A 13,953-nucleotide genomic window follows, 5' to 3' on the forward strand; every position below is an offset into this window, starting at 1 on the left:
TGTTCCTGATAAAACTGCAACTGTGGGCTATTTTTCTTCTTTTCAGTTCTAACGGATCAGTCCTATAGGGTTTATGAAAATAGGTTATGTGTTATATATTTACAGCCCAAACGTTTGTAATGGTTATGGATAGAGTTGGAAAGATTTAGCACAGAGGTCAGCAACAGGTTGATTGTGATCTACTCCTCATCATTTGCTGCTATGTTGGATCCTGGAAGGTTTTTGAAGAATTTATCAAGTACTGGTCTCCTTAAGGCTAAGAATCACTGTTATAAATAGTTGAAGGCCTTTTATTCTTTGCACACCTTTGTCTTTTGTTCCCCATTCTTATCACAGTGGTCATCTTTACTAAGGGCAGATGTATCAATCTCCTTTTACTTTCTGGAACTCTGCCTGGAGTTCTGGGTCTGCCTCCTGGAACATATCACTATGCACATCATCTGAGGGAGAAGACACTGTTGATATAGCCATTCAAGAATTTGAAGTCAGGACTACATAACCAGAACCTGGGGCAGGAAGTTAGGGGTGAGAGCTGGAGAGCAGATGTGGAGGAGAAGGCTGTGTGGGATACCGGAGGACTGGGCCAGGCTAGGCCACAAAGAGAGAGAGAAGGGAAAAGGAGAAGCTGCTGTCCACTGACACCTCTGACAAGTCTGGTTAGCTGTCCCACGGTCTGGTGGTCCAGAATGCTGCTGTCTAAAGGAGGATCTGAAATCTCTGAAGGAGGAACCGCAGGAACATTGGGGGCCCCCATCCACACAGAGACCATCAGCTACTACTTGACTGGTGCCATGGATGGGGTGAAAGAGTTCCATTTTCAAGTCATTCAAGTTGCCAATAACATTATTCAAGTCTGCTGCTTCCTGCCTAGTTTAACTGACACTGTTAACAACTTACACATGTTAAGGCCTAGTTCACCCATCTTACCAGTTACTACACTTTCAGCATAATCCAATCACAAGAGCCCACTGCTGTGTCTTGCCTTTTGCAAGTTAAGCCACATCATTGCTTCCATTGCAGTCGGCCCACATTCACCAAAGAGCTCCTGCAATGCTGCAGTTCACTACTGGGGTTGCAAGAGGAATTAATCCCTAGGGGAAGGGGCTTCTGCTCATTCTTTAATCCCAGCATAAATTTACATCTCACCCTGTGTGTGTTAAAGGGGTACTGTCCAGGCTACCTACCACTTCAAGGGGCAGCTCTTTTTTTTTGTATTCACATCTTATTAAGGAATTTCTACCTTTGCTTCCAAAGGATTGGAATTCATAAAGTGCACCAACTCGGGCCCAATCAAGTGCACAGAGGATCTTCTACTGCAGTTTAAAGGGACAGTGACCTATGTAATTCAAGAGTTTTTTTCTTAGCCTCAGAATTGAACCCTGTCACCTTCTTCTGAGAGCCCAAAGTGAACTAGCCACTCGGCTTGGTAGATTTTTTCTTGTTCACTGGAAAAAGACATCTCAGGGCTGCAGTTACTGGCTAAATTCTGAATTGCAGAATGTCCATAACTAATTGAGATTTTGCTGTGTTTGACTTTTGCTCGAAATTACTCTAAGTGATAGCTATTATTAAATGCAGAAATGTTTCTGTTGTTTTACTGTGATTACATTTGATTTCAATATAGCCAAGATATCAGTTCACTCTAAACTGTCTGTGAGTTTTATTTGTGGTTGCAGCCAGAGGGTTCCTCTGACTGGAGGTTTAACCCCTTCACGCCTAAGGGTAAAACAAATCTAAAGGCCTAAGCACAATTCTGCACCGTTGACATGTGATAGCAAAACCGTACATATCATCACAACTACTTTGCACATCCAGGTGGATTATACCTTGATTTTTTCAGGACAAATTGGGCTTTCATTTGGTGGTAAATGGTAATGGATATCTCCTGATTTTTTTTTTATTATCAAAGGAAAACTGGCCCAAAATAGTAAAAAAAATCCTTTTTTTTATTTAGCTATGTGTTTCTTGTTATGACCATAACCTACCACCAAAGAGCAACCCAAAATAAATTCTCCAGCTCTTGACGATCGCAGCGATACCATATATGTGTATGTTGTTTGTTGTTTGTACCCGTAGTACAGCCCAGAACCATAGTGCACATTTTGTTTTTGTCTTTTTTTTTTTTTACCTAAAACACACTAACACTAACTGACACTGACATTAACACTAACTGACACTGATACCAATTTTTTTTTAAATATTGACCTTTGACCCTGACCTTTGGCCTTGACCCTGACCTAAACACTAACCCTGGCACTGAACTAGATCAAACTATGATCTAGGTATTTTTTTTTTCTTTTATTTTTTTAATATTTATTTATTTATTTATCTTTTTTTTTTACAAACTTTTTTTTTTCTTCTCTCTGACAGGAGTTCGAGAGATACAATGTATCTCTCTTCTCCATTCATAGAGAGAGAGAGAAAAAAAAACAAGGGGGCCGGGCTGCACAGTGACTGATCACTGTGATAGCCAATCAGAGGCTATCACAGCGATCATGTTATCACAGGGAGTCCCGGGTCCCGATCGTTAGAACGGGACCCGGTGCTCTCAGTGACACTGCGGTCTCGGTGCTGGGAGCGCGCTGAGGGGCGTGCTCCCAACACAAAGACAGGTATGCAAATATGCGGCCCCACGGAAAAAAGCCCAGGTCCGTGAGGCCGCATATTTGTGTTACGTCGGCGTCAAGGGGTTAAGGTGTTGTCAGCAGGGGTTGGGCTTTCAGAGCAGGGTTGGACAAGACAAGGAACCCTTACTTATTGACTCCTGAGGGGGTAGAGCTACATTACTTTAAGCTTAACTGGTGAATGTAACATGATTTCATATCAGCATGGAGAGCTGCATGCTGATGTGATTTTTAGTGAAAGAGGGGAAATGTCCACTTTAAGAGAAAGAGATGAAGTAGGTTTTATATTGAAATAAACATTGGAGTGTATTATCTGTGAAACAAGGGCCACAATATTGTACAGTGGCTGAACAATATGTAAGCAGCTTTGTTAGACCACAATATAAGGAAAACATTTTTGAGTGATTAGGCAGGATTGAATAATTTATAACACAGTCCATACTGAGCAAAAAGTAAACTGTTATGGTGTTCCTCATACCTATATGATCTATGCCCAGTAGGTGACAGTTTACCTCCCGGGCGGTATTCCCGAGTGTAGCTCGGGGTAAAGTTTCAGCACCACAAGCGATAACCCCGAGCTACACTCGGGAATACCTTGCAGCATTGCTCCGGGATCTCTTCTTCACTTACCTTGTCCTGCGCTCCCGCGATGTCCCCCTTGCAGCGTCCCCGGCAATGTCATCTGGCTGATGCCGGCATCTGCAACGTCAGGACGTACGGGGAAGGAACTGGCGGGACATTTGAAAGTTCTAAAAGTGACATTCACTGAATTCACTAAAATCACATAGTAAAACATTACTGTATCAAACCATTTCACATACATTTTGTCCCGAGTACTTTGTCTTGTGCCCTGCCTGCATTTTTACTGTTCTTTCTGCCTGGAAACTGAGAAATGTCCATGGCGTCCAAAAAGCGTCCCTTTTAGGTCAAAAGCAGTTTTAGACCAGCTAGAAAACAGAGATAGTAAACTAAAACTACTTGCAGAATTGTGTGATAATGATTCGTGGGGAAATTCGTCATCAGACATTGAAAATGATTTTGCGACTTTGCTCAGTGATGTGCGAACTTGACGCTATATTTCAAATTCCAGTGTTTTTGGTTTGATTATATTATTGAATTAAATTTATTATTATATTATTATTTTTTATGATTGTTTAACCCCTTCATGCCTAAGGGTAAAACAAATCTAAATGCCTAAGCACAATTCTGCAACAATGACATGTGTTAGTAACACCATACATATCATCACAACTACTTTGTACATCCAGGTGGATTATACCTTGTTTTTTTTCAGGACAAATTGGGCTTTCATTTGGTGGTAAATGGTAATGGATAGCTCCTAATTTATTTTTTAATATCAAAGGAAAACTGGCCCAAAATAGAAAAAAAAAATAGTTTTTTTTTATTTAGCTGTGTGTTTCTTGTTACAACCATAACCTACCTCCATAGAACAACCCAAAAATAAATTCTCCAGCTCTTGACGATCGCAGCGATACCATATATGTGTATGTTGTTTGTTGTTTGCACCCGTAGTACAGCCCAGAAACAATAGTGCGCATTTTGTTTTTGTCTTTTTTTTTTTACCTAAAACACACTGGCACTGACATTAACGCTAACTGACACTGATACGATTTTTTTAAAATCCTAACCTTTGACCCTGCCCTTTCTCCCTGACCTTGACCCAAACACTAACCCTGGCACTGAACTAGATCAAACCTTGATCTAGGTATTTTTCTTTATTTTTTCTTTTATTTTTTAATATTTATTTATTTATCTTTTTTTTTTACAAACTTTTTTTTATCTCTCTATGTCAGAAGTTAGAGAGATACAATGTATCTCTCTTCTCCATTCATAGAGAGAGAAAAAAACAAGGGGGCCAGGCTGCACAGTGACTGATCACTGTGATAGCCAATCAGAGGCTATCACAGCGATCACGTGACCCGGAATCAGGAGTCTCAGTGACACCGTGGTCTCTGTGTTGGGAGTGCACCAAGTCGTGCGCTCCCAGCACAAAGACAGGTATGCAATTATGCGGCCCCATGGTAAAAAGCCCAGTTCAGTGAGGCCGCATATTTGTGTGCCATCAGAGTCAAGGGGTTAAATTATAATTTATGATTTCGTGTTTAAAATTTTAACATACCCGGGATGTTTACTAGACTCTTGTTCGGACAGATTTTAGTGAGTTATTCCTACAATTACAGGCCTACAATAAAAAAAATACATATTTCCATGAAAAAAAAATGTACCGCTTTGAGCACAGAAATATGGACATAATCAGATCGCTAGGGAGGCTACAGAATCTTTTTTTCTACAGTGCAGAAGTTCACTGCAAGCAGGAGTGCATGACTACTAGATGGACAGTACAAAACAGACATTCCCAGAGGAGGAGCAGGACAAATAAACAGCCTGCTGTTCTGTTGTGTAAAGTATCCCATCCCCTCCTTCCATATCTCAGCAGGAGAAAGGGAGCATGCACTTCACAGGGCTGTAGTATAGACCTTTAATTATATAACTGCATTGTCCTGTGCTTGAAGACTTATAATGCGATAATTTATTCATTAGTATACAGCTTTCGAGAGATGATCATGACAGTTCATGCAAAATTATACGAAGGGACAAGCACAAACATTTTTCTCATGAGATAACAGAACAAATTATTTTTGCTTAATCAGTACTGTATTGGTCCATAAAAAATCAAGTGACCAAGACAGCGCATGCTCGAAAACAAAATAATACATTACAATACAATACAACAATACAATACATTACATCATTGTGGGAAGTTGTATTCTGTCTTCCGAGAATTTTCACAATTCTAGTAACCTATTTGTTACTACTGTATATTGCATGGATATTCTCATCATGCAATATAGTAACAATTCGGCCTCCATGACTCTGCTCTCTCCTGGTTCTCATCTAACCTTTCTCAGCGCACTTTCAGTGTCACATACAACTCCTCTTCCTCCGCTCCTCTCCCTCTTTCTGTAGGGGTACCCCAAGGTTCTGTCCTTGGGCCTCTCCTTTTCTCTCTCTACACCTTCTCCTTGGGCCAATTGATAACCTCCGATGGCTTCCAATACCACCTCTATGCTGATGACACCCAGATCTATCTCTCCGCTCCCCAGCTCACCCCCTCAATCTCCTCACGTATCACAAATCTACTAAATGACATATCAGCATGGATGTCACATCACTACCTTAAACTCAATCTTTCAAAACCGAGCTTGTAATATTTCCTCCTCCCCGATCCCCCACTCATGACTTTACCATTAAGATCAACAGTACAACCATTGGTCCTTCTGCTCATGCAAGGGTGCTAGGCGTAATCCTAGGCTCTGACCTCTCCTTTGGGCTCCACATCCACTCACTGGCTAAATCCTGCCGCCTCAACCTCGGGAACATTTCCAAAATCTGCCCCTTTCTGACCAATGACACCACAAAACAACTTATCCATGCCTTGGTTTTATCCTGCCTTGACTACTGCAACTCCCTCCTCACTGGTCTACTGTTACACAGGCTATCCCCCTTCAGTCTATTATTAATGCTGCTGCTAGACTCATACACCTTACCAACCGATCAGCGACTGCTGCCCCTCTCTGCCAATCCCTTCATTGGCTTCCACTAACCCAATGTATAAAATTCAAAATGCTAACCACAGCATACAAAGCCATCCACAACACTGCCCCTAGCTACATCACCACCTTCACAGATCTCACCAAAATCGCCCACTCCGCTCCTCCCAAGATATCTTCCTCTCTAGCTCCCTCATCACCTCCTCCCACGCTCGCCTCCAGGACTTCTCCAGAGCCTCTCCCGTCCTCTGGAACTCCCTATCACAATATGTCTGGTCAGCCTCCACCCTGTCTGCCTTTAGGCTATCTTGAAAACTCACTTATTCAGGGAACCCTATCCCACCTCCACTTAAGAACTGTACTTGAATCACCTTCACCAGATCATCACCTTTTGTATCACCTCCCCCTTCTTTTAGATTGTAAGCTCCATGAGCAGGGCCCTCATATTCTTTCTGTACTGAAATGTATTGTAATTGGACCATCTCCCTTATATTGTAAAGCGCTGCGCAAACTGTTTGCGCTATAATAATAATAATCATGTATACTAGGCATTAGTCATAAGCCAGGAAATTTGAACCAACAGTTCCTTTTAGAATACTAGTGGATATCTCATAACATAGCAAAGGCAAGAAAAGCAATGAAAGCCTATGGTTGCAAATTTGCTTGCTTTGTTTACTGTACAAAAGTGGTGAAAGTCTGGTAAAAGGGAAGATTAACTTTTGTGTTTCATTCTGACACACTGTAAATATGTACACACGTACACATTATTTCATATCAACACAAAGTACAGCTAATTTTTAAACCTTGACAGGGAATCGCAGATATTCATCATAGCAACTATACGTCATAATTTGAGTTCAAGAGTTAGGAAATTACTGACTGGCTGTTGAAGATAGTTGCATCAATGTTTTATACGATCATCAAAACTACTTTTTTAAATACAAGTGCAAAAGATGAAAAGCAAACTTACATCACGATGTAAACATGTTACTAATTATTGTAATAAAGCACCATAGACACAGTCACATGATTTGTGAAATTCGCTCAGACATTGCCATTTGTCAGGACCATAGATGTAAGGTACTGTAAGCAAACATTTGATGCCTTTTTTTAGCTACTGGCCTCAGTACAAATTGAGCACGTCTGACATTTCCCTATATGCCCATTGTACACAATGTAATAAACACTACATTTAACAGTCACCTGTGCTGTTCTGTCTCTTCACATAAATTCTCGACTGCCCTGAAGCCAAGAAAGCCAAACCTTTTTCTTTTTACTCTGTGAGCTCTCTGTTAACAAGAAAAAGAATTACACTACTGCAATGCATGCTGAAGTATTACAGATTTATGCCCCCTAAGTCTTTTTTTGCATTTCATTTTTGAATATGTTTACCTTTAAAAAAGAAATAAAGCTCAGCACAAACATATTGAATACAATGTAGATCAGTACAAAGAGGGTCAATATAATTACAATTAATGAGACAATTAATGAGAAACAAAAAAATGCAAACAGTGCCCATTATTATCTCAAAAAGTAATCATATGTGCAATTAAGCATATCAGGTCATGAAAATATAAACATATATTTGTGAGCACTAAATCTCATTTGGTTCCAGGTTGTCCATGTATAAAGCAACTGTTCATTTTTGGATAAATACATTAAACACTTGTTCATATTGTTCAAATGCATTTATTTCTTTGATCCATTTGGTAATTTTTGAAGATTTGGAATGTTTTCAAAACTCAGGAACTAGGAAATTTGTAGCCATAATTGAAAAGGGTGATCACACTTTTTTTTTATTGTAACTGGACATCATCTGAATCCAAATTCAAAAGCACTAGTTCATCGGTAATACATATATCACCACTATGTAAAAGCTTTTATTTCAGAAGTTAATAATAAAAGGATATCTAAACCGGCCACATAGGCAAATACACTATATTGCCAAAAGTACTGGGATGCATGCCTTTACACGCACATGAACTTTTATGATATCCAAGTCTTAGACCGTAGGGTTCAATATTGAGTTGGCCCACCCTTTGCAGCTAAAACAGCTTCAACTCTTCTGGGAAGGCTGTCCACAAGGTTTAGGAGTGTGTCTATGGGAATGTTTGACCATTCTTTCAGAAGCACATTTGTGGGGTCAGGCCCTGATGTCGGACGAGAAGGCCTGGCTTGCAGCCTCCACTCTAATTTATCCCAAAGGTGTTCTGTTAGGTTGAGGCCAGGACTCTGTGCAGGCCAGGCAAGTTCCTCCACCCCAGACTTGCTCATCCATGTCTTTTTGGACCTTGCTTTGGGCACTGGTGCGCAGTCATGCTGGAACAGGAAGGGGCCATCGCCAAACTGTTCCCACAAAGTTGGGAGCATGAAATTGTCACAAATATCTTGGTATGCTGACGCCTTAAGAGTTCTCTTTACTGGAACTAAGGGGCCAAGCCCACCTCTGAAAAACAACCCCACACCATAATCCCCCCTCCACCAGATTTTACACTTGGCACAATGCAGTCAGGCAAGTACCGTTCCTCTGGCTACCACAAAAACCAGACATGTCCATCGAATTGCCAGACAGAAGAGCATGATTTAGCGCTTCAGAGAACATGTCTCCACTGCTCTAGAGTCCAGTGGCGACGTGCTTTACACCACTGCATCCGACACTTTTCATTGCACTTGATGTAAGGCTTGGATGCAGCTGCTTGGGCATGGAAACCCATTCCATAATACCCTCTACGCACTGTTGTTGTGCTAACCTGAAGGTCACACAAAGTTTGGAGGTCTTTAGCTATTGACTCTGAAGACAGTGACTTCTGTGCACTGTGCGCTTCAGCTTGTGCTGACCTCACTGTGTAATTTTACATGGCCTACCACTTCGTGGCTGAATTGCTGTTGTTCCCAGTTGCTTCCACTTTGTTATAATACCACTAACAGTTGACCGTGGAATATTTAGTAGCAAGGAACTTTCACAGATGGACTTATTGCACAGGTGGCAACCTATCACGGTACCACGCTTGAATTCACTGAGCTCCTGAGAGCGACCCATTCTTTCACAAATATTTGTAGAAGCAGTCTGCATGCCTAGGTGCTTGATTTTATACACCTGTGGCCATGGAGGTGTTTGGAACACCTAAATCCAATGATTTGGAGAGGTGTCCCAATAGTTTTGGCAATATAGTGTACATCCCTATATCGTCTTTCTTTAGCCAACAAAAAGCTTCACTTGTTAGATTTATGGATGATGGTATTTTATATCATCTGTTACCTTCAACAATAATTCTTACAAGCAAGTCATGAATGTCTCTTCGTTTTCCCTAAAGCTATAATAATTTGTCATTAAATCTGAAGGTTTTGTTTTCTTTTATATACTGTCATTTTCTAAAGGTGAGATATATTCCTTGATTAAAACTGAAATTTGAGGTATACATATCATCAACTATATATGTGTTTTTCAAAAGATAGTTAGATTCATACAACAAAGAACTCTTATTGCAATTTTCCTTATATGCTTGATAATAGAATCATTCCAATAAGATTTTTATATTTCACCTATAGTACTTGAAATTAATAAAAAAAATTACTGTTTGGATACAAATCTTTTAGATGCTATATATCAAGCCACCAAAAGAAATCCAGATTATTATGTTCATGACCTTCAAAAGCCTATGTAAGCAGAAATAGGAAGGTGATTCTCACATTGGGACACTTGTTTGGCTGACAGCTGTCTAAAAGGGGATATCCACCCACTTTGTAAAGACTTCCTTTAATTTTCTTTTTAATCTCCAGGACAGGAAGCAAAGGTACATCTCTCCAACAGGATTTAGAGAGAAAATAATAAACTGACAGGGGATTTTAACTATTCCTACTTTATCCAAAACTGAAAAGAAAAATGTTTTGGCTATACTTACACTTTATAACCACATAACTCAGTAATATTGCAAAAAAATCAATATATACAAAGCACTAATTTATTAAAGTAGACGTAAACCCTGAATTAAAGTTAAAAACCTTCTGTGTGCTGCTTCCCTCACAGCCCCCCATTAATACTCACCTAAGCCCCTCTCCATCCAGTGATCTGCACAGGAGCCTTGGCTGTCGTGGGCCTCTCTCTCTTCTCATTGGCTGAGACACAGCAGCGAGAGCTATTGACTCCCACTGCTTTCAATCACAGCCAGTGAGCCAATGAGGAGAGCCTGGAGGCGGTGCCGAGCCACGGCTCTATGTGTATTATGGACGCATAGAGTGGGGCTCAGGCGCGAGCATGCACCAGTACCCCCATAGCAAGTGGCTTGATATTGTGGGCACTTGTCAAGGGGGAGGAACCATGAGTGCCGGAGGGGGACCCGAGAAGAAGAGGATCCGGGCTGCTCTGTGCAAAACCATTGCGCAGGCAAGTGTGACATGTTTGTTATTATACAAAAAAAACAAAGCTTTAATATCACTTTAATTAAAATATTGTGAGATTGTAGACAATGATGAAATTATTTTAAAAAAAAGATACATTTTGGTCACAAACTGACATTTTTTTCTAATTAGCAAAAAAGTATAATATACCTTGGAGGCCAGGAATAAATACACGAGAGAAGAAAAAAAGTGATGTCAAATTACTTGCTTTTAGTGGCAAAATAGCTAAACACACAAATACAGAATTTTAGTGCTTTAATGCTTCTTTTTCATGGCATGCAAATTGTGTGTTGAACAGTCAATTATCATTCACACTGGAAGCCCATGTAATATAGTGATGGGACCGTCACCCCCCTGTTTGGTTCACGGTCGAACATTCAAACCTACCGAAAGTTCGACCGTGAACTTTGAACAGGGACAATTTACTGAACGGTATCTTACCGCATCTGAGTATGTGGTAAGACACCGCTCAGCTTCTAAAATACTGCATGAGTTATATTATTAAGTCATGCGGTATTTTACTGGTGAAATTGTTCTTTAATGTGTCAGCTGTCAGCGAGGTTCTCTGTTGACAGCTGAATGTCAAAAGAATTGAGGGCATTGACCCACAATTAAATTTTTTTTTTTTTAAACGGCATTGGGTCCCCTCTCCCATCCATACCAATCCCTTCTGGTCTGGTATGGATTTTGGATGCCAGAATAAAAAAAAATGGTGTGGGGTCCCCCCCAAAATCCATACCAGACCCTTATCCAAGCATGCAGCCAGGCAGGTCAGAAAAGGGGGTGCGAGCTAGGTCCTCCCCCTCATGAACCATACCAAGCCACATGCCCTCAAAATGGGGGGTGCTTCGGGGCAGGGGGGTTCTCCCGCCAAAGGGCCTTGTCGCTATGTTGATGGGAACAAGGGCCTCTTCTCTACAACTCTGGCCGGTGGTTGTGGGGGTATGGGTGTGTGAGGCTTATCGAAATCTGGAACCCCTCTTTAACCACTTGCCTTGGGGGCACTTATAACCCCTTCCTGCCCAGGCCAATTTTCAGCTTTCAGGCCTTCGCACCTTGAATGACAATTGCACAGTCATGCAACACTGTGCCCATATGAAATTTGTATCATTTTCTTTTACACAAATAGAGATTTCTTTGGTGGTATTTAATCGCCACTAGTTGTTTTATTTTTTGCACTATAAACCAAAAAACAGCAAAACATTTGAAAAAAAAAACATTTTTCTTTCTCTATTCTAAAATTTTCCAAACAGGTAATTTTTCTCATTCACTGATGTGTGTTGCACTAATAAGCAGCACTGATGGGCACTGATAAGGTGGCATGGATAGGCAGCACTGGTAGGCACTGATGAGGTGGCACAGATAGGCAGCACTGATGTTGCACTGATATGCAGCAATGATGGGCTATACTGATGGGCACTGATAGGTGGCACTGACGGGCAGCACTGACTGGTGACACTGCTGGGCACTGATGAGCAGCACTACTGGGCGCTGATGGGTGGCACTTGCTGGGTGGCACTGATGGGGGTCACTGCTGGGCAGCACTGATGGGTGGCACTGCTGGGCACTGGTGGGTGGCACTGCTGGGCACAGGTGGGTGGCACGGTTGGGCACTGGTTGGTGGCACTGCTGGGCACTGATTGGAACAGGTGGGTGACACTACTGGGCACTCGAGGGTGGCACTGGTGGGCAGTACTGCTGGGCACTGATCATCAGTGCCGATATGTTCTCTGACAATTGCCGGTTATCGGAGGTACTTTCCTCACACTGACAGCTTGAGGAAAGTGCACGCATTTGTTGAACACAACATTCTGTAGTCATAGAGCATTATCAAATTTTAGTTAAAATCCATTTAGACTTTACTGAGCAGAGTCTCCAATGATCAGTAATATTACACTTTACACCGATAACTAACTCATTTTCCCTGCTTGTTCTGGAGTAGAGGAGTTAAAAAATTATTGAGACACAAGAGAAAAAAGAGGCTACAAAACACAAAGGGAAAGTTCTTGAAGCATATAAGTACTTTTTAGACCTTAAAAACTCTGCTCCGAGTTATATAACCCTATTGAGAAAAATAAAAGCAATCTGCAGACACTGAGAGCGTGTAGGTATGGAACAACAAGTCCGATCCTTAATGTTACTGAAGTGTGTATCATTCTGAAATTGGGGATATGTCCTGCGAGCAGTGAGTACCATTACCTGACCTCCATAAGTCCTTGAGTCATATAGTCGAGTGTGTATTATTTGTGTGTATGATTGCTCAGAAGAGATGTGACATTTTTACGACTGGCTGGGCCTGTGTTATATTCATTATACCTCACTGCAAGCTTTATTAACCTAGGCATTTGGAACGGTACTTGTCAGGGTGATTAATATTTGTCACACTGTAGGGAGCAGCTGTAAACACAGGATAAGTCCAAGACAAGAAGATAGAATGTTTATTAAGTATCCATGAAACCAGGATGTGCCTGTACCGACAGGATATCACAATTACTTGAGAGCACTGGAATTCCATGCACATAAACCGCTCTTCTATTTATATTGCTGATTCACTTTCAGAAGGGGAAATGAAAATGTAACGTGTGAGAAAACAAACTGTACAGTGTAGTATGGAAATTAAACTGGACAGCTAAGCAAATAAAAAAACACCTTTTAGTTAAATGACTTATTCATTAAATAATAATTAAAGGTGCTTTAAAATAGTGCAAGTACAACTGCCTGGATCTATTGTTATATTTAGAGATGAGCGAAGAAATGAAAAATTCGATTCGACTGATTCGGCGAATTCGTGGACAATATTCGATTCGAGTCGAATAAATTCGCTGTGAATTTAACTTAAAAAAGGGTGTTTCTAGGCTTCAGAGAGACTTAATATTAGTGCAGAACACTGTACCTTTAATTTAAATGCCCTTGGAGTCTGCTGGGGAAGAGAAATAATACTGTCTGTCAGTATGACATGCAGATGAGTGCCGTCGATCTTAGAATCACTGCACACTTCACTCCTTTGGCCAGTCACGGGGCCAAAACCAGTGTTTGGAGCCACAGTGTGGCGGTGGAGGCAGCAGAAATGGGAGGCCATACAGCAACCTATGACAAAATGGAAACCAGCAGGAGCGTGAGGAGACCTGAAAGTGGCACATGGCAGAGTGGGAGCAATGGGAGGCGGTACAGGGACCCAGGTCACACTGTGGGCCCAGCAGCAGCGTGACCAGGCGGTACGGGGGCCCATGGCCGATATGGGGCTTGGTGGCACCTATGGAAGGCCTGTAATCTGCCAGCAACCTATGACAAAATGGACAACCGCAGGAGTGTGAGGAGATTTCAAAGTGGCACATGGCAGAGTGGAAGCAATGGGAGGC

The sequence above is a fragment of the Staurois parvus genome, unplaced genomic scaffold (assembly GCF_062004578.1).
Source record: "Staurois parvus isolate SC_StPar_1 unplaced genomic scaffold, SC_StPar_1.0 ptg000011l, whole genome shotgun sequence".
Taxonomy (NCBI): Eukaryota; Metazoa; Chordata; class Amphibia; order Anura; family Ranidae; genus Staurois; species Staurois parvus.